The sequence below is a fragment of the Marmota marmota genome, unplaced genomic scaffold (assembly GCF_001458135.2).
Source record: "Marmota marmota marmota unplaced genomic scaffold, marMar, whole genome shotgun sequence".
In the NCBI taxonomy this organism is placed as follows: Eukaryota; Metazoa; Chordata; class Mammalia; order Rodentia; family Sciuridae; genus Marmota; species Marmota marmota.
Genome location: NW_026000019.1, coordinates 11,731,107 through 11,751,212, shown reverse-complemented (window position 1 = coordinate 11,751,212; position 20,106 = coordinate 11,731,107). Strand labels below are relative to the sequence as shown.

The window sequence follows — 20,106 nt, the reverse complement described above, 5'->3', positions numbered from 1 at the left end:
TTTTATCCATTGGTCTATTGAAGGGCATCTAGGTTGGTTCCACAGTCTTGCTATTGTGAATTGTGCTGCTATGAACCCAGGAAGAAGTTTTAATTAAATATTTGCCTTAACTAGCAAAGAGGAAGACACACACCCTCCCTGTTTTCCCATTTAATGTACAGATGGAAAGAAAGATGGATTTAGGCCAGGTGTGGTGGTGCATACCTGTAGTCTCAGCGACTTGGGAAGCTGAGACAGGAGGATCACAAGTTCAAAGCCAGCCTCAGCAATTTAGCAAGGCCCTAAGCAACTCAGCAAGACCCTGTCCCAAAATTAAAAAGAACTGAGAATGTGGCTCAGTGGTTAAGCACCCCTGGGTTAAGGGATTCAATACTACAAAGCTAACATTGCTACTTCCTAATATTAATTTTTATTATGTACAGAAATGAAGATTAGAAAAAATAAAAATAAATTATTTGTCACTTTGCTACAATAAAAGGTTATTAAAAGCTTGATAATAAAACCCAATGAAAATACCTTGCAGACACTAATTTTCATATCCCAATTGCAATGAAGACCTTCATTGAGCAGCCTCACGATTGTGTACCCACTTATATTGCTATCAAATTTTGTATGACTGTTAATCAGTTTTCTGTCACTGTTATAAAATACCTGAAGTTATAAATTTAAAAAGAGGAAAGGCTTATTGTGGCATATGGTTTCAGATGTTTTAGTCTATGGTCACTTGATCCTGTTGCTTTGGACCTGTGGTGGCACAGTACATCATGGGGTGGGGGGCGGGGCGGGATATATGGTGGAAGAAGCCTATTCATCTTATGATGGCTAGGAAGCAAAAGAAGAGACAGTTGACGGCCAGGGTCCCAATATCACCATTATGAAAACCTCAATGACTTAATTTATTTACTAGGCCCTGCCTTCTAAAGATTTCATCATCCTGCAGAAGCACATGTGGGAAACCAAGCCTTAACACATGGGCTTGGGGGGGGGGGGGGCACTTATAAAAAACCTTAGCAATGATCCAATAGAGAGCATGAAACAAATGCACTACTTTAGCCAAAATAGTAAAACAAAATCTGAACAGCATCATGAACCAGGAAAACAAAACAAAACAAAACAAAAAATGCTATTCTTCCTTCAAACAAAACCAAGCTCTCATTCCCCTGACATGAAGAGAGAATGTGGTTCTAGGTGTTGGCTCCCTGCAAAGATGTGCACAGGCAAGATGGCCCAGGGAAGGAGTGAAGTCAGGAAAGGAGTTTGCACACTTAGGCTGTGCCATGCACAGTGCTAAGGGAAATTTATATGCATTATTTCACGTAAGCCTCACAACAAATCTAAAAAGAGAGGTAGTAGTACTGTTGTTCTCATTTAACAGGTGAGGAATTGGGGCTTCAGTAACTTGCCCAAGAGCACCCAAATAAAACAGTCTCCAGGGCTATTCTAATCCCATGTGTAAGGGATTCAATCCAAATCCATCTGGATTCTGAATCCCATGCCTTTACCAGCATGTTCCATGGAATTATTGCTGAATATTAATTACACGTAGTTGGTTACTTCCAATCTCTTTCTGGAGAATCTGAGGTTCAGAAAGTTGAAGAGACTACCCAAACCTAGCTTGGAGCAGAACTGAGGCTTGGACCCCCCTGGGCCAGGATATTTCTACCATGCTATGGGACCATTCAGTTCAAAAAGCTAAAAACTCTGAGGGGATATTGTTAAATTCTAGAAGATCACAAGGGATGTGGAGTGAGTAAACTTAGAATCTTTCAAAACCCAATAGTGTAAAAATACTAACTGGGAACCATTCTGGAAGCTTGACAGAGATGCATTTACGAGAGGAGTGCTATGATAAATGTGGTAATGAACTTGCAGGACTCACCACCCCTAAGAAGCAGCAGAGACTGAGATCAGGGATTCAAACACAGGGTTAAGTTTTACCTTTATTTATTTGTTCAACCAAGCACTGCCAACCACTGTTTAGGTATTTGTTATGACCTGAAATGTGCTTCCCTCTGGGGGGGGGGGAGGGGGGAAATGTGTATGTTGTAGCTCGAATGCCCGTAGCCTCTGAATAAAACTATTTGAAGACAGAGCTTTAAAGGGGATAATGAACCTCAGAGGTGGTCCTTGGGGGTGGGCCTAATCCAGTCCAACTGGTATCCTTGAAATAAGAAATTGGGCACACAAGAGATGTACAGGGTACGGAGGAAAGAGCTGCAGCCCAAGAGAGACAGAAAGGCACGCCTCAGAAGAAACAAACCCTGCCGAGACCTTGACCTTGAACTTCTACCCTCCAGAACTGTGAGAAGTGGATTTCTATTGTTTAAATCACTCATTCTGTGGTGCTTTGCTTTGGCAGCCCCAGTGAATTAATGTAGTGCTTCATAAGTTGAAACTCATTAAACCTTGTAATAACCTTTTGATGTAGGAACTATTATTATCCTCGTCTCACAAATGAAGAACCTGAAGTTGACAGAGGTTAAATAGCTTCATCAGTGTCTCTCACTTACAAGTGTCAGGGCTGGGATAATCATGAGTGGCAGACCCAAAAGGGTGATCAGGGATGACTGGGTCTTCTCTCCAACCTGAGCAGACAGACTCCAAGAGAAACGAGCATATCTTATGAGCCACTTTAATTCCTCCAGCCCAAGTAGACAAAAGCTGTGGGCTAGTGTGACTACTAGTGTGGGTTTATGACATGATTGGAAAAGTTGCCTTTAGGGCTCAGTGGTGCACGCCTGTAATTCCAGCAGCTCAGGAGGCTGAGGCAGGAGGATCATGAGTTCAAAGCCAGCCTCAGCAAAACTTAGGCTCTAAACAACTCGGTGATACCCTATCTCAAAATAAAATACAAAAATAGGGCTGGGAATATGGCTCAGTGATCAAGTGCCCCTGAGTTCAACCCCCCAGTACTAAAAGAAAAAAGAAAAAGTCACCTTTTAACAGCACACAATAGAAAGGTCAGAGAACTGAACTGAGGGACAAAGCACCTGGGGTCAAGCTTCGTTCCCAGAACTGTTGTGATCCCCATGTATTCTGAACTTAATCTCTAAATCTGTTTTCAAATTTGTGAAAAGAAATAGCCAGTCTACAACTTTTCAGTGTTGCTTTAATTACATTAACATTCCAGAGCACTCCTCATGCTATATTCAACTGTTTCTAACATCCCTAATACTTTGCACAATTTCCTTACACACACACACACACACACACACACACACACACACACACACAATGTGCAAAGAATGCATTTGGAAGTTCTCAGCAAATTGTGCAAATGTAGGGAGTTTGGATTAACATAGGGAAAGACAACTCTTTCACTTTCTTTCTTTTAGTCCCAGATCCTAAAGGATAGAAAGTGGTGAGTCAAGAAACAAAGCCATCAGAGAGGTCACCACATTCCAGGCACCCGGGCAGCAGAGGGTTGTGATTTCCCTGGGAGGTGTAGAGTTCAGGCCCTAACCTAACCATTTGCATCCTAAATCTTCTCCTCTGCTATGTCTAAGTGATGGTTGTCCCCATGTCACTGGCACTGTAATCTAGTACTGCTTTTGCCCAGGAGTCTTCAATAGCTGCCAATCTGTAAAAAGGCATAGGAAGGCCACACCTATATTGGTGGTGCACACCTATAATCCCATCTGCCTTGGGAGGCTGAGGCAGGAGGATTGCAAGTTCAAAGGCAGCCTCTCAACTTAGCAAGGCCCTAAGCAACTGAGCGAGACCCTGTCTCAAAATAAAAAATGAAAAGAGCTGGGGATGTGGCTCAGTGGTTGAGCATCCCTGGGTTCAATCCTCAATACCAAAAAACAAACAAATCATAATTTCTAAAGAAAACACAGCAGGGCGCTCTGAGCACTGGAACGGAGGCCTTTGTTTGTGTCTTTTCTCCAGGCAGCCCCAAATCCCTTCCCCATAATGGAACTCCAGGACAGAAAGCTGTACCTTTCCTTCTCTGTCCAGTAATTTATCAGGGGAAGAGATGTTACACCCAGAATAACCACTCAACAAACACATCCCCACTGGCTCAGAGGGCGTGCGAAGAGCCTCTAGCAGCCTAGCCATCCTGCCATAAACAATAACAGGGTTCATGCATCTGTTTATTTTTTAACCATCAATTTGGCATTCATCAAACATTTATTGAGCAAGTTCTATGTGCCAATCACTATTCTAGGAGCTGAGGGTGGAGCCAAGTACCAAACAGACAAAAATCCCCGCCCATATGGAACTTCTGTCACCACTAGTGGAGGCAACTCAAATACAAAGGTAGAAGATGGAACTTTGTGGGTATGGCACACGTTTATGGTGAAAAATAAGCCAAGAAAAGACAGAGGGTGCTGGGGTAAAGATGAGTAAGTCAGAGAAGTACAAATCTCAGAAGAGCAATCCAGGAAGAGGAAGAAGTGTGGGTCTGGGAGACATTTATAGTCAATGGGATCTGCCAACAGTGTGTTGTAGGATACGAGAGGGAGAAAAGGGACAAGAATGAAGCTGCATCAGAAGTTCACTGGGGCTGCTTAGGTATCCATCCAGCTGGAGATGGGGAGCCGGCAGTTGAAGACACAGGACAAAGAATTCAGGGGATGGACGTGGGCTGGGGGCCAACTGGGAATGGCCAGTTTTTAATGGATCCTTTAGCTGCAAGACTAAATAAGAACATTGAGAGTGAGTGCAGATAAGAGACGGAGGCCTAGAACAGTCCAGCCTTAGACTGCAGAGCTGGGAAGGAGCCAGCCCAGGAGGAGGAACAGAGGGAGGCAGGAGAGAAACCTGGAGACCATGGGTCCTCTTGCCCCTTCCTGCCCTTTCTCTAACTCTTGTGTTACTCTTTTTGGTCTCCTTCCATCTCTCTCCATTTCACTCTTAGGTAAATAAACACATTTTTTTAAATCAAAGTGCCTGAGCCAAAATAGATATTTGCTAGGTAAATACCATCCTTTTCACTGATTCTTTTAAAAACGCATGCAGATTGCTCTTCAGTGTATTAGTGACAACAAGTGGATCTTCCAGAACATCAGGTTACCCAGCTCCGCGGGTTCTTGGCCCCAGCCTGCCCAATGTATTGAAGATCTTCTCATTATTGTTATTGTTCAGCCCTTTTGGCTCCCGCCCTCCTTCCCTCTCCCACTCCCCACCCCCTGATCCCCAGAGCAATGAATGGTCACATCATTTCACTTGGGTCCAGCTGCCAGGCTGGGGAACAGATGTTGTATTGTTAACACAAAAGGGAAAACAAACAGCTCCACTCTCCTGTGCCCTCCGGCTTCTCCCCCAGCCCTGCGAGCCCCCTGGTGGAAATGGGCAAACAGCATTGAGTGAGGTTGGGGCTCCAGTGAGTAATGCCCTTCTCTCTCCAAGGCTGAGCCCCGACCGGAGGTGCACGGAGTGTCCCCAGGCCCTGTTGACAGAGGACACGGGTTCTGTCAGCTGAGAGGCGGCTCGTGGCTGGTGACGTGAAGATGCTCTCACTGACCGAGCATTGAGATGCAGAGGACAATGGCCCTCTTCTGCATGTGGCCCCAGCATTGAATCTACCTGCAAAAGTGAGGTTCAAAAGACAAGCCCTGGGGCAGAAAGAACATACACTTATCTATATGTTTGGTTATTTTTCCTTTGGAGGATTTTAAGAGATGGGAAGTGTGTTGTTCCATGTTCTGCTGTCAATAACACAGTACCACAAGCTGGATTCAGTATAAAGAAAAGAGGATTATTTTGGCTCATGGTTCTGGAGGTCCTAGGTGCAGGGGCGGATGACCTGATGGCAAAGTCCCAAGATGGTACAGGGCATGATGGGGCCAGAGGCAGGAACACACATGCGTTTGACTTCCCGTCTCTCTCCCTCTTCTGATGAAGCTACCAGGATTCAGTTATGTGGGCTCCCCTTGATGATCCCAGTCATGTCCCAAAGGCCCCACTTCTAAACACCATCATCAGTGTAAGTATCTACCCTCTCATGAGCTCACAATGGAAATTACATTTCAACAAGATGTTGGGAGGGGACACACTGCATTCCACCCACAGAGGGGAGGGATTTGTTTCTTCTCTGGACCATAGCTTTCGTCTCCCACATTTCCCTTTACATCTCAGGAAGACTCATTCCCCAGCGGAGGTGGGGGCAGAGGGTGAGGACTGCACAGTTGGGGTAAGAACAGGACAAGTGGAAAGAAGCTACATGTGAAAGAGCAGCCCGAAGATGAGGAGGCCTGGATGAGAGGCGAGCAGCCCTGTCGGTGGGCTAGGCATTGGAACCTTCCTAAGTTACTAAGTGGCTGTGGAGAGATGTTAGAAAGGGAAAGTGACATACAGGAAGCAGATCACAGCTCTGTGATGGATGGATGGCAAGAGAGAGCTGATCAAGAGGCTTCTATGGCAATCTAGGTTGCAGACAGAAAAGCCCTGAGATAGCATTAGAGGTGGTTCAATTGTTGTCAATGAGGCAAAAATAAACAAGGCTTAGGAACCAATTGGGCATGGAGAAGGGGCGGCTGAGAATGACCAGGCCGTAGTAAGAACTTCAGAAGTTCTAAGCTCTGAAAAGGTCATGTCCACCCACCCTACATGATTCAAAATCAAAACAATATAAAGGCATAGTACAGGTGTAAAAAAGTCCAAGAAGTCTCTACTCTTTCCTGGATAGTGCTTAGAGATTTTTTTTTTTTAAGCATGACACCATTTCAACATATTTTTGGCACCTTGATTTTGTTTTCTGGGTGTTCCAAGCCTGTGCTTGTTTGTGCTTATTGGGAAATCCAACACTGGGACTGAGTTACAGAATTCATGTTCAGGCCACTAGGTGGGTGACAATGCCCCTCACAAAGAAGAGCGGCTCCAGAAGGGGAGCCGCGGGAGGTGCAGTGGGCATGGTGACCTCAGCCTTGGACGCATGGAGCGCGAAGTATCAATGGAGACAGACACTGCCAGAAAGCAGCTGATTAGATGAGTCTGGAGCTGGAGCGAGACGGAACTGGACACATCAGTGCTCATGTGGGAGAGTCATAGGAGAGACGAGGTCACCCCGGGTGACAGAGTGGAGGGAGGAGGGAGAGCCTGGAATGACACCTACAGACCATCAGCCATGCAGGGACTGGGCAGGGAGCATCCAGAAAGGTTAAAATTCAGAAGGTGCAGAGCCCCAAAGACCAAGGAAAGTGGGAGTTTCAAGAAAAAGGAAAGGATCGATGGCGTCAAAGGCTGTAGACGGATTCAAATCAGCTAAGAAGATGGCCAGGGCTGATACATACCACTGCTTTTAGCCTGAAGGATCACTGGTGGCCTATCCAGAGTGACTTCTGTGGAGTAGGATGCTGAGGAGCAAAGGAGATGGTAAAGAAGAGGTGGCCTGTATGTGCTCTTACTAGCAACTATGGAGGGCTAAGAGGGGATTTTATTTAGTGGAGGTAAAAGCCAGGCACAATGGCTCATGCTTATAATCCCAGCTACTGGGGAGGATCACAAGTTCAAAGCTTGTCTGGGCAACTTAACTCAGCAAGACCCTGTCTCAAAATAAAATAAAAAGGGGGTGGGGGTGGCAATGTAGCTCAGTGGTAGAGTGCTTGCATAGCTTGCAAAAGGCCCTGGATTCAATCCCCAATACCAAAAATCATAAAATAAAATAGATAAGCAATACAGTAATAGCTTATTTACACCTGCCAAGCAATGTATCAAGCCCTACGGGGTTGGGGGTAAGAAGTTATATAGGGAGCTTTCTCTTTACACCACCTTCAAGTAATAATTTTGCTTGATGTGGATGTGATATTCTAGAAAGTTGGGCCAGCATGTATCAGGCACATAGTATACATGCTGGTTAGTATCTGAGCCGCCATGTGTAATTGAGAAACAAGAAGCTGGATAAGCTCACCACCCCATGGGGAGAGACTTGTGCCAGAGGCTGTGAACACGCACTGCGAAACTCTCATTGTGTTCGACCCACACAGTGTTTCTGTAAAGTGGAACCATCCTTTTAAAAAGTCATAAAATCTGGATATCTGACTTTTCTTGAAAAACTGGATGATCTGCACCCCTTGACCTGCATTTCTGGTGGGTAGCAAGTGACTAGGGTTGTCCCTTCCTGACAGCACTCATTCTCGAGCTCACAGCAGGCCCCAGCGCTCTACTACCTGACTCCTGGCGTAGGCTTCATTTACATCCTCTCCTGGTCTTTGATAGGCTTATGCTGGTGATCACCTGCAACAATCTAAGTCATAATTTACTACACGCTAAAATGAGCATAGCCATGCTGCAGGTATTTAGAGAAAGGAGAAATCAATAAGATTAAATAGTCAGCAAAGCTTACATTTGATCATAACAAGTAAGTAGAATAAGAATAGGTTATTAAAAGGATAAAGGCGTGGGTAGATTAACAAGAGAGAAATATTCCCTTTTGAGCTCAGAGCTAAATACATTTTCATGGCAGGCCGTGGCTAGAATGGGGGGAACACAGATCTGGCACCTTTTATTTTAAATCTGCAGACTTCTTGTTTTCAGACAATGGAGAAGACATTTCAACTTCTTTGCAGGGAATTTTATATATAATTTTTCAATTACCACATGAACATCCTGGTTCAGAAAACTTCCTCACTGGTAGCAATAATCGTGGAGACATATTGAAAAAAGGTATTTTCTAGAAAATCCAATGCAAAGAGCACAGAATATTAGGATTTTGTGTGTGTACAATAGCTCTACTCTTTTGCTCAGAACAATCACATTGATTCCAACTCCTTGAGTAGTCATAATATGCAAATTATCTTTCTTTTCATCTTTTCCAAGTCTGTTTTTACCCACCCTCAAAGAGTGTGCTCCTCGGGCTCCATGATGTGGGGCAGACTCTGGGGGTGTGTTCTATAAGGTAGTCTGGTAGCCTCTGATGTCAGCCTGTTTTCATGAGATGATGAGCATCTGAGTTTATCATTTCTGAATTCAAGCTATGGATAGCATCTGAAATGACCTCAGCAGATAAGCACTTATCTAATCCCTTTGATGATTTCTAGAGTGAAATGATGGTGGAAGGGGAAAGCCGCCCTTCTAAAGTGAAAGAGGGAGAAGTAGTGTACTTTGACCTTGCTGAGTCATTGACGCCCCAATTTAGAGCCTAAACTTTGTTCTGCATTTTCTGTCTTCCAAACTGGACTGGCTGTGTGCAAAGAAAGCCCACCTGCCACCTGGTGACCCTAAACCGGCCCACCCAATGTGATAAATATCACTCTTCAATAAAAACAGACAACAGAAAAACATCAGCTCCTTAGGGAAATCCTCCTACATGAAAGATGGAGATAACAAAGAGTAATAAAACAATCTGGAGGAAGCAGAGGCAATTTGTTTTACTATCAGAAATACATAGAAACCCCAAACCATTTTAGAATAATTCTGTACCTACCAAGGTAATAGTGGGAAAGGTGAATAGGAGTAATAGGAGAGAGATTATATCTATGAAATAAGAATCCTATAAAAATCGTGACAACTAAAGGAACAATGAGAATTTCAAAAGTATTTGAGAATTAAAAATATAATAATTTTTATTTGAGAGATTAAAAATATAGAAAACTTAAGGTTGAATCTCTCAAAAGATAGGGGGCTGGGATTGTGACTCAGCCGTAGAGCCCTGGCCTAGCATATGTGAGTCCCTGGGTTTGATCCTCAGCACCACATACAAATAAATAAACAAAATAAAGATATTGTGTCCAGCTACAACTAAAATATAGATATAGATATAGATATAGATATAGATATAGATAGATAGATATAGATACAGATAGATAGATAGGAAAAAATGATAGATAAGTAGAAAAAAATTAGAGAATCGATCCAAGTAGTTATATTTCTGACCAATGGTAGTTTATGGGGAAAAAAATCATAGAGAAGAAAGTATCAAGTAAATAGTACAAAAAATTGAATAACACAAAATTTCCAGAATGAAATGACTAATCAAGTACATTACACAATGAATGTTTTTAAAAAATTGAAGATGTATCATCATGAGGTCTAATATACTAGGAATAAACAAAAGCTTTCGGGGAGAAAAGTGGGTTACATACAAGGAAATGGTAATAAGAATAGCAACAGACTTTTCAACAACAACATTAGAAGGGAGTAGACCAAAAAAAATTTTTTTTGGAAAGAAAATGATTTTCAACTATTCCTAAGAGTCTCAAATTAATGTGAACATAGCATATAGACAATGTCGTACAAGCAACATTTCCAGAAGTTCACCTCCTAAAAAACAAACAGGTACCTTTTATCGGATTTCTCGAGACAGTGATCCAACAAAATCAGGATGTCATTCAAGAAAGGGAAGACAAGGGATGCAAGAAATAGGAACAAAATGTAAGAGAAAAATGATGATGATGAAGGGAAGTCCCATACGGACAGCTTCACGGCAGGCCTAGGGCACTAGCCCAGAGTGGAGCAAGAAGACACAACTCCTAGAGAAAGGTCTTCAGGGAAGAAAATGGAGCTGTATACACAGGAGGCTTCAAGGTGTGTGCAAACATGTATCACCCATACACAGCTGGCTTTCCCATCTGGAAATTTATATAGATAAGATATTGAGTGGAATGGAGGGACTTAGCAATAGATTCAAAGAAATTAGAAAAAAGAAGGAAAAAAAATAAGTAGGAAACCATTAATTATCTAAAATAAATCAAAAGGTGAAAATTATAGTTCACCAATTAGCTTCACATGAACAATCCTTCAATCATCCCAATAATCTCAATACTGAATATTATTTTAATTCCCTCATGCCCTGAGCCACTTCTTTCTGCCACACTCTTCCACCATGATGTTCTGCCTCACCTCAGGCCCCCAAGAATGGAGTTGGCTGTCTATGGAGAAAGACCTCTGAAACCTTGAGCCCCCAAATAAACTTTTCCTCCTCTGATTGTTCTTGCCAGGGTTTTTGGTCACAGCAGTGAAAAAGCTGACTAAAACACCACCAGAAATAAGTGGTAACCCCAAACCAGTTTTAGGATAACTCTGTACCTACCAAGATGGATAACTGGAAAGGTAATGACTCCCTCAGATGCGTTGTTCTTGCACTGGGCATGTTTGTTGAACATGCTTGTTAAGTCACGGTTCCTCATGCATAATCATACATGCAGGGCAACTCTGGCCTGGGTCAAAGCCACCCTGCCAGACTGTGTCTCAGGAGGAAGAAAAGTAGACAAGTTAGACAAACACAGGTGTTTGTGTTGGGTGGAGACATTGTTACATTGATCTTGAAGCCTGCTTTGTGTTCATCTACAACGAAATTTAGAAGACTAATCTTGAATAGTGTTGAAACCAACAGCTAGTTCTTAAGCCTCATTCGGAGATATCTGGACAATGCTATAGGAAAAATCAAACAAACAGAATAAAATTTGCTCAATTGCTGAAGATTACATTATCATCTCTCAGGAAAATTCATCAGCTAGTAAGTCTAGGAAAAAAAAAATCAGACACAAAATTGCTAGAATGCTTTTCACTGAAAAGTGTCAGAAGTTAGATATCATCCAATTCAACCATATGCTGAGACACAGAGAAGCAAAGAGACTTGCTCAAAGCTACATAGCCAATTTGCATCATAACCAGATCTAGAATCCCGGCTGGAACTCCATGTTGCCTACTTTAGAACTTGACCTGTAACCTTCAGATAGATAGATGCAAACAGATGTCAGGGCAAGGTCAAAATTTGTAATTCTGAGGTTTGTGAGTCTTCCCTCCCTCTAAATGGCCTCACAAAGCAGCAGTAATTATAAGGGACTATAAAAATCACCAAGTCAAAGACTGCCTGAGATGCCAACCTTTGAGGTTTAAAGAGTCCTCTGCATTCTCCAAGATGTATTGAGCACCGACTGTCTCCTGAGAGACCTGGACAGGGGAGTGCTAGGGTCTGCAAAGAGAGATCTCAGAGTCACTGACTTAGGAGTGACAATCACTACCATACTGAAGGATGAGATTTCCCAGAGAGAGTGAGTGCACTAAGACAAGATGTCCAAGACAAAATCCTAAGGACAGGAAGGGTAAAGGAGAATATGAAGAACTCTGGAACCAGCCAACACCTATCTCTGAATGACTGTCTCCTATGTCTGAGGGATGAGTTCCTCATGGGTGGTTTTCCTCTTGAGTGTTGAATTGTGTTATAATTAACTGTGGCTAATGCTTCAAGTGACCAAAAGAAGAAGTAGGAGGAGTTAAGGGTGAGAATTTTCAGTTAATTATGGAACTGTCTGTGGGGCCATTTCCAGAACTTACCGTGGAGAAGGCATCTGCCCACTCTGGCCCATCCTAGCACTGTTACTAGGAGAACCTGGGGAGGACGGGAGTTTCCTGGAAGGGTCACTAGAAGGCCATCCTCCCCTCTGCTAAGTGGACTTAGTCCAGATTAGAGCATGTGGTGCTTAGAGCCATGTGGGAGAAAGGCTGGGCAAATATGCACTTTCCGGGCATTGAGGACAAAGATCAGGGAGACTGGGATGTGACCAAAAAGTTCAGCCTAGGCTGAAAGCAAAAATAAAAAGGCAATGACTCCCACCTTTTACTTCATTATGTATATTTCTCAGAGAAATGTAATTTTAGAAGAAATAAGAAAGTGGTGAGTTGGCTCAGTGAAGGGCATTGGCTGATTATTAGCTTTTGATTTGTCCAAGATCTAGGAGATTTAGTGAGCAAGTCTCCCGAACTACTCTCCGATGTCAGCTCTCTGGGGTTTCTCTGTAGCTGAGTAGAAAGAACCCAGGCACTGGAACTAGGAAGCCAGGTTTGAACCCTGACTTTAATAATTATCATCAATGAACCTTTTTTTTTCTTTTCCCCAAGAGTGCAATAGGATTTTTTTTCAATAGAACTTTGAAGAAAAACAAAACAAAACTAAGACTTGGGTTGAGTGCTAAAGTTTCCAAAAAATTATTGGAAATGATTTGAATATGAGCAAAATTAAGCAGAAACCAATGGACCTTTTAAAGGCATGTAAACTCCATGAATCTAGTTTCTTCATCTGTAAACAGGAGATGATACTCATCTCTAAGAACTGAATGACAATATTTCCAAAAAGTGCCAATAGCTACTCAGCTAGTGCCCCCTCACCACCTACCTCCTGCTGCCCATCTCACTCTTGAGAGCCAACTTTGCATGGGATAGTTAACTCTTCATCAAGTCTTTCTCAATTCCTTGCACATTAGACACACTGTCCACATTGACCATGATCCCAGCATTTTTCTCTGAGGTCCTCAGAAAGTGGGACTCTACCATTGTGTCACCAAGCTCTTGCACACTGCATATTGCATGGTCTGCCCCTTGGGGACAAGTTGGAATGTTTTTGTAACTACCAACTCTTAACCTAGATCCATGGGAAAACATTACATTTCTAGGAAGCATCAGAGGTAGTAGTTGAATCTCAATGTGGTTTCTGATCTTCTGTCATCTCCCAATTGTCAGGAGGCTTCAAGATAGTAAGTTTAAACACACACACACACACACACACACACACACACAGTGATATAGTTAGGCAGCTGCTGCTGGCCCGCATTGGAAAGATTTCCCTCTTTTCTTGTGTGAATGGCCAGCCATGGGTACTGTCCTTTTCTCGCCTCTTTCCCTGGCAGGCAAGTGGCTCCTCATTTGCCCTTTTCCCCTGAAGTTCATGCCCTCGAGCACCTGGATAAATTTAGCTCTTCTCAAGAACCTTTCTTGACTTTGTCCCATGACTGTTGAAGTTTTGGCATCTCCCCAAAAGAGCTCTGGGCTGGCTCCCCTTACTTGGAGGTCTTGTCTGGTTCTGGTGGCCACTTGCATAATTGGTCATTTGAGTCACTTCAAGCCACAGTACAGCCAGAGTACATTTGTGCTCTTGGAAGCTGAAGTCGTTCATTCCAAGTCCTCACCCTTTAGATCTCCTCCCTCATTTTCACCTTGTCCTGAACAGCCTATATCTACTGCTCATAGTTGTCATGGTCATTCCCTATCAGGGCTGAGAAGGAAATAACAAAGGACTAATAAAACCCTCTTCATGCTCTACTCCAGGGTGAAGGCCTCAGATCCCAATATCAGGATTACTCAGTGAGGTGCACTTAATAGATACTCGTTTAATGTTTCCTGATGGGAATTGATCTAACAGAATGCAAAAGACTAAAGTCAGTCTTCCTCAGGAGGCAATTAAATGAAAGAGAAATGCACATAAAGCCATTATGTGCTCATTGTCAAAGTTCCAGAATAAGGCACATGGATCATGCTCAACTTTTATCAATTTAGCTAATTCTTCTCTCTAATACAAGACATGAATAAATCAACCAATTGTCAAGTACTTGTTGATCTCCCACTTTCTGCTAGTAGCTATGGGCATTTCAGAAGTGAATAACAAAGGAGCCATAAGTGATACAGGAAAAAAAGAGAGATTTTAGGGCATGTAGAACTCAATGGGGTCTCTGCCTTCCTAGAGTTTGCAGACTCTTTGAGGAAAAACCAAAGTGACCCACATAAAACAAGGAGACAAGAACCAGGGCCAAACTGTGAGGAATATTCCACAGAGGTTTGTGGAGGAGGTAGGTTTGCATTGGACCTTGAAGGATGGAAAGGATTTGAATGCATACAGGGGATGGGGAAGGACTTATCAGGAGAAAAGAACATCATGAACAAAGGCCAGAGGAAGGAGCTGGCACAAGGTGCATTTATGAATGTACCTTGGTGGTGTCCTCAAAATCTGGTCACACTCCACTGGAAAACGCATCTGAGAAAAGAGGGATAAGGTAGAGGCAGGTCAGTGTCTATGGGGCCTTGAGGTCTAGGCATGACCCAGCCAACCGACCAGCCATAGACTGCTGCCCCCCCTCCCAAGAGCATGAGCAGGCTCCTGTTGAAGGAAGACATTTTTTCTCTCTCTCTTTTTGACAGAACCACCATGAATGACCTCTTGCCCATATTCACCCCTACCTGCTCTTGCCCTGCAGAACCAAGCTAAAAGGTGTCTGTAAAACCAAAGTCAGGGACTCCAGACTAAAGGACCATTCATGTGCATACCACAATGAGGGTCTCTAACCATGTCTGGGGGCAGGCACTCATGTGAGGAGTCTAGCACTTGAGTGGCATTGGGGCCACCAAAGGCTGAGGCTTCAAGGGACTGTGAGATGAAGTGCTGTGCCCTGGATAGAAAAGGAATGCAGACACTACTGAGTGGCCATATCCCTGGCATGAAGTTGGGGCCAATGGCCCAGGTGTCACTGCTGCCATCCTGGCTGGTCCACAGAGAGGGGGTCAGGTCTATTTTAAGGATTTGTTTGACTGATCCCATGGAGAAACTGCTACCTTAAAACAGCTATTTACAAAGAAAGCAAAACAAAAGGTTAGTATACTATCCCCAGTAACTCTTTAAACCAAAGCAAACACACAGGCAGGCCGTGTTTGCTCTGCACAGTTCTTGCCTTCTGCCCTGAGTCACCTGATTCCTAAGGTTCCTGGTTGATTTCCTCCTCAGGAGTAAACTTGGAAAGGCAGCTGGTGATAGCAAAGGAACAGGGGACTCTAGACAATAAGAGGATTCAGGACCCAGGTGTTCTCTAGTCAAATGGTGAGACTTTGGTTGGTTTGGGGAAGGTCAAAGAGCTTGATCAGACGAAGCCCAAAGGGATCTGGAAAATCTAGGAGACACACATTCCTTCTACCTATATTTGAGGATCTGTATTCATAGATGGAAAATAAAACCAAATGTGGTCCATAGAGATATTGCTGAAACTGGAGGCCTAAACCTTCAAGGCAACCTCCAATCATCAGAGCAACATGAGGCTGGGGATCAAGCGTGGTGACTGGACAGTGACTGGGACTTACTATAAGCCATCAGAATAGCATGGCCCCAGCTTCTCCATGGATATCTGCAAACCTTGCTTATCTCCCAGGCTCTGGGACTGGGAGATAATGCTCCTCCTCTATTGAGTCATGTCAATTTAGGAAAACTTTATGTGACCTGAACTGTGGAATTTACAATCTTGCTTAAGGCTCAGGGTGACACATAGATGCAACAAAGAAAACAGTACAAGGCAGTAACTAAATACTAAAGAATAAGTGGCATTTTAAAAATGCAGGATGGGGGTGGGGACAGGCCTGTGTGACCCAGAGCACACAATGAGAAAAACATTGCCTGTACTGGATATTGAAGTTCTGAGCCTGACTCCCAGGGCTTTCCATAATCTGGTTCCACCCTCCCTCTCAGCCTTTCCTCCTCGGACTCTTCTACCATCAAACCACACCATCCCCTAAGCTCACCTTGCGCCAGGGCTGGTGTTTTTGCCGCTTAATGTGATGGCTCCTCTCCTCGGTCTCTCCAAATACTCACCACGTTCCGGGTTGGGATCTTCCTATTCCTCCTAGTCTTTGAAACCTTCCCAACTCACAGCAATCCTCTGTGACCTCACCCTACTCTGAACTTGCAGCACTTTGTCCTTCAGTACATGGTGCCATTGCAGAGGCTGAGCACCTCTGAAGGACACGTGGGTTCTCTGATGGCTTGCCATCTTGGACTGCTGCTTAACTTTTGATCTCTTTGGGAATCACTCCTCCAAGTGTATTATGCTCTCTTTGAGAGATTGCATCTTTGACTATCTTGCAGCATCCAGCACAGCGCCTAGCACATGGTAGGTGGTCAATAACAATTTGTGAAATGAAAGACAACATAGGAAACTTTTTGAAGCTCAATTGGGTTTCTTTCGTTGACTCCACCTGAAGGGGCAACATTCACTGAGGGTCAATTTTGAGCCCTGGTTCAGCATTTTCTGAACATGACATCCTTTAAATGGTATCCCCTTCTGAGAAGTAGGTGTACTAATCTTCTATTTATATAGCAGGAAGGTGAGGCTCAAGGGGGGGTAAATAACTTGCTCAAACTCAATGGGCAACAACAGGATGGAATTGAGGTGACTCTGGGCTACCTGACTCACTGGAACACCTGCTCCTATGACTCTGCTATGCTGCCTCCCACCTGATTGTCCACCCATGGGCCAGTTGCTGAGCTTCTTCCTGGGGGTCTGTCACCTTCCCTTGTACCCATCACTCCATGTCCTCACCCTCCCTCAAGGCACGTTGAGAGGAAGAGCCACTTTCCCCCAGACCCCAATGCATGCTCACATATTTCCATGAATTCCCCTACAATTCCTGCCTGAACATTTCCTTCCATCTTTTCCACCTGTGAAATCTTACTTATCCTCCAAGGTCCAGCTGAAATGGACATTGCTTCCCTGAAGCTTCCTACGACCTACCCAATAAGAAAACTGAATGCCCTCGTTTCTGATTCCCACAACCCACTGCCTCTTGCATGGTTTAGAACTCACTTGGTGTTGCTGTGCTTTTACACAACTGCCAGCACAGTATGTGTGTTCACACCTACCCCAACACCAACACCAGAACAAGGTGTTGTGCTCTGCTGGCTATGATGTCACTATTTAATAGGAGTTTTTTAGCCTTCGAATAATTGTGTGGGACCACTGTCCTCTACATGGTCCATCCTCGACTGAAACTTCATTACATGAACGTAACTATACATTTAAATCTAGAGGCTGTGCTTCCTCCTGAAGAGAGTCCAGCAAAGATAATCAGATGTGCATGCAGCCTGTCTCAGCGGGATCATCTGGGTCATCCAGTGAAGGTCTTTAGGAGCCTTCATGTGAACAGTGGTCTAAGGACCAACTTTTCTCTGACATGAAAGCAGGGCATAAGAGTTTCATCTGTATTCCCAGTTCCTAGCATGGAGCCGAAGACATAGCAGATGCTTAGAACATGGATGCCACGTTCACTTTTCTTTCTCCCTTTTAATCTCCCCCCCTGCCCATTCAGATCAGGTGCTCCTCACTGAAAGTAACTGAGTCCTTAATTACAGAAGTCCCTTTCTCCTTCTCTACCCTAGCCCTCCCCCACCCCTGCTCCAGGTGATACCCGGATGGTGCTGTACAACATTAAACCTTAAATTCTGATTGTTGAAAACAGATGGTCTTCTTGTTTTCAGAATCCTCTTGGATAATCTGGCCCTGCTCGTAGTCCCTCATCTTTACCCTCATTTTCCCCTCACTTTTTTCCTGCTCCCAATGGTCTCAGTCGCTGCTGACCCCCAGAACTGAGAAACGGCTCCTCAAGCCCCCTCAGGAGCTCTCCCTGGTGCTCATGCAGGTTTCTTGGGGGCAGGTTCCTAGCTGCTATTGACTGCCCTTCCCATCTACATCCCACTCTCCTGTCTCATGCTCTCCCAAAGAACCCAAAAGTTCTATCCCTGGGAACTGGCCACATTACTGTGCCTTTGTGCTGTGTTGGCCACCATCTCCATAGAATAGGGTGCATTCTGTTCTGGAGTTTGTGCCAGATTAAGGGCAACCCAGGGAAGCAGGAGAATAAGTGATGATGTGCAAGAATAATGTTGGCACTGTCAGGAAAACAGATAAACGACCTCATCCAATAAATTGCTCCCCCCCCACCCCCGAGCTCATGTTGAATCATTTTGCTTTCTTTAACATCAAAACATCCACCCCTCATGGTTTTCAGCCTTGATCCCAGTTGTCAAGTGGCTTGGTGCCTTGACACTCTCAAGAGAAATTTCTCTTGTCAAGTTTGGGTTTTCAGAGACCATCCTCTGTGCCCACCTCCTACCCCCAACTTCCTGCCCATGCCATGCTTACAACTCTCATCCAGGGAGCCTGTCCCCTGCGTGAGCAGTATTTGATCCACCTGCCTTCCTGATAAACTTTCAGATAGGAAAAGTATAGCAGGGGATGTCGGGTAGGGATGTTAATGTCCTCAGTGCTAATTCAATATTAATTCCAAGAGAGGAACCCTGTCTTAGTCTTTGAAAGTAAATATCTATTCCTTAAATTGTGATCACTGCTTTGGGTTTTTTTTTTGTTGTTGTTGTTGGGTGTTTTTTGTTTGTTTGTTTTGGGGTTTTGTTTTGTTGTTGTTGTTGTTGGTTTGTTTCTTGTTTTGTTTTGTTTTTAATGGGATTTCCCTATATTGCTCAAACTGGTCTTGGACTCCTAAACTCAGGTGATCCTTCAGCCCCAGCCTCCCAAGTGCTGGGATTACAGGTACACATCACCCATGCCTGGTGGAAGAATTTTAATGGGAAATAGAAAAGAATGCCAATGCATCCAGAGAGTAGGATATCAAATGCTAGATGCCATAGGTTATAGGCAAGATAGGGACAAAGAATGGCATTGAACAAAGAGCAAAAGGAAGTACACCAACATGCCAGGAGAGGTTTTCTCCAAATTGTGCAAGAATGGGTGATCTTTGCCTTACTATTTTCCTAGGTTTCTGTGCTGTCCAAGTTTTAAACATTGAGCAAATGTGACTCTACTAATGGTCGGTGGGAGGAGTAAATGCTTAATTTTGTTTTTCAAACGTAGATCACATGACCCTAACTCAATCTTATCTGGATTCTCAGATGAAAAACTAAGTGACTTAAATACAAAGTCCTTCAGATCCTTCTGCCCCGAGGTTCAAGCTGTCCTTCCTGTTGTCCAGCATAACAAAGGGAAGAGGGTTGTTTTTAATGCCATAAGAGGGTTGTTTTAGAGCCATAAGAAAGAGGTGGCCCAGACACATGGACTTATAGCAACCAAACTCAGAGACAGGCATGTCCCCAAACCGCAAAAAAATCCAAGCACTTGCTCCAAAGAGACTCAGGGTATAGGAGGCAAACAAAGCAAAGGAACTAGGGTTTCTAATAAAGAGTAGAAACTGTACCAGGTACAGTGGAGCATGTCTGTAATCCTAGCTATACAGGAGGCTGAGGCAGGAGGATCACAAGATCAAGGCCAGCCTTAGCAACTTAGTGAGATCCTATCTCAAGAAATAAACTGGACTGGGGCTGTAACACAGTGGTAGGGCGTTGGCCTAGCATTTGCAAGGCCCTAGGTTCAATCCTTAGTACCCCACGTGCACTGTGCTCACAGGCATGCACACACACACACACACACACACACACATTGGCCCACTCAGGAGCTGGCATATTTCCCGGGACCTCTGAGAAGGAGGCAAGGTGCAGCTTTAGGCTTCTGCCAGGGGCACCTACTACTCCTGGTCAGATGTTTTCAACTGCCTTTTGTGTGTCTCTTTTCTCCCTCACCCAACCTCCAGCTCCCCACCCCCCACCCCGCCCCCAACTTA

General features: G+C 44.1%; 1 long non-coding RNA gene across 1 annotated transcript; it reads right to left on the bottom strand.

Moving 5' to 3' along the window:
* Positions 1 to 10,981: 10,981 nt before the first annotated feature.
* On the bottom strand, positions 10,982 to 16,421 carry LOC125618724. The gene is made up of 3 exons (XR_007350136.1): positions 16,222 to 16,421; positions 14,646 to 14,692; positions 10,982 to 11,860 (listed from the first exon to the last, which is right to left on the bottom strand). It is a non-coding gene; the product is annotated as an uncharacterized LOC125618724 (long non-coding RNA).
* Positions 16,422 to 20,106: the final 3,685 nt, after the last annotated feature.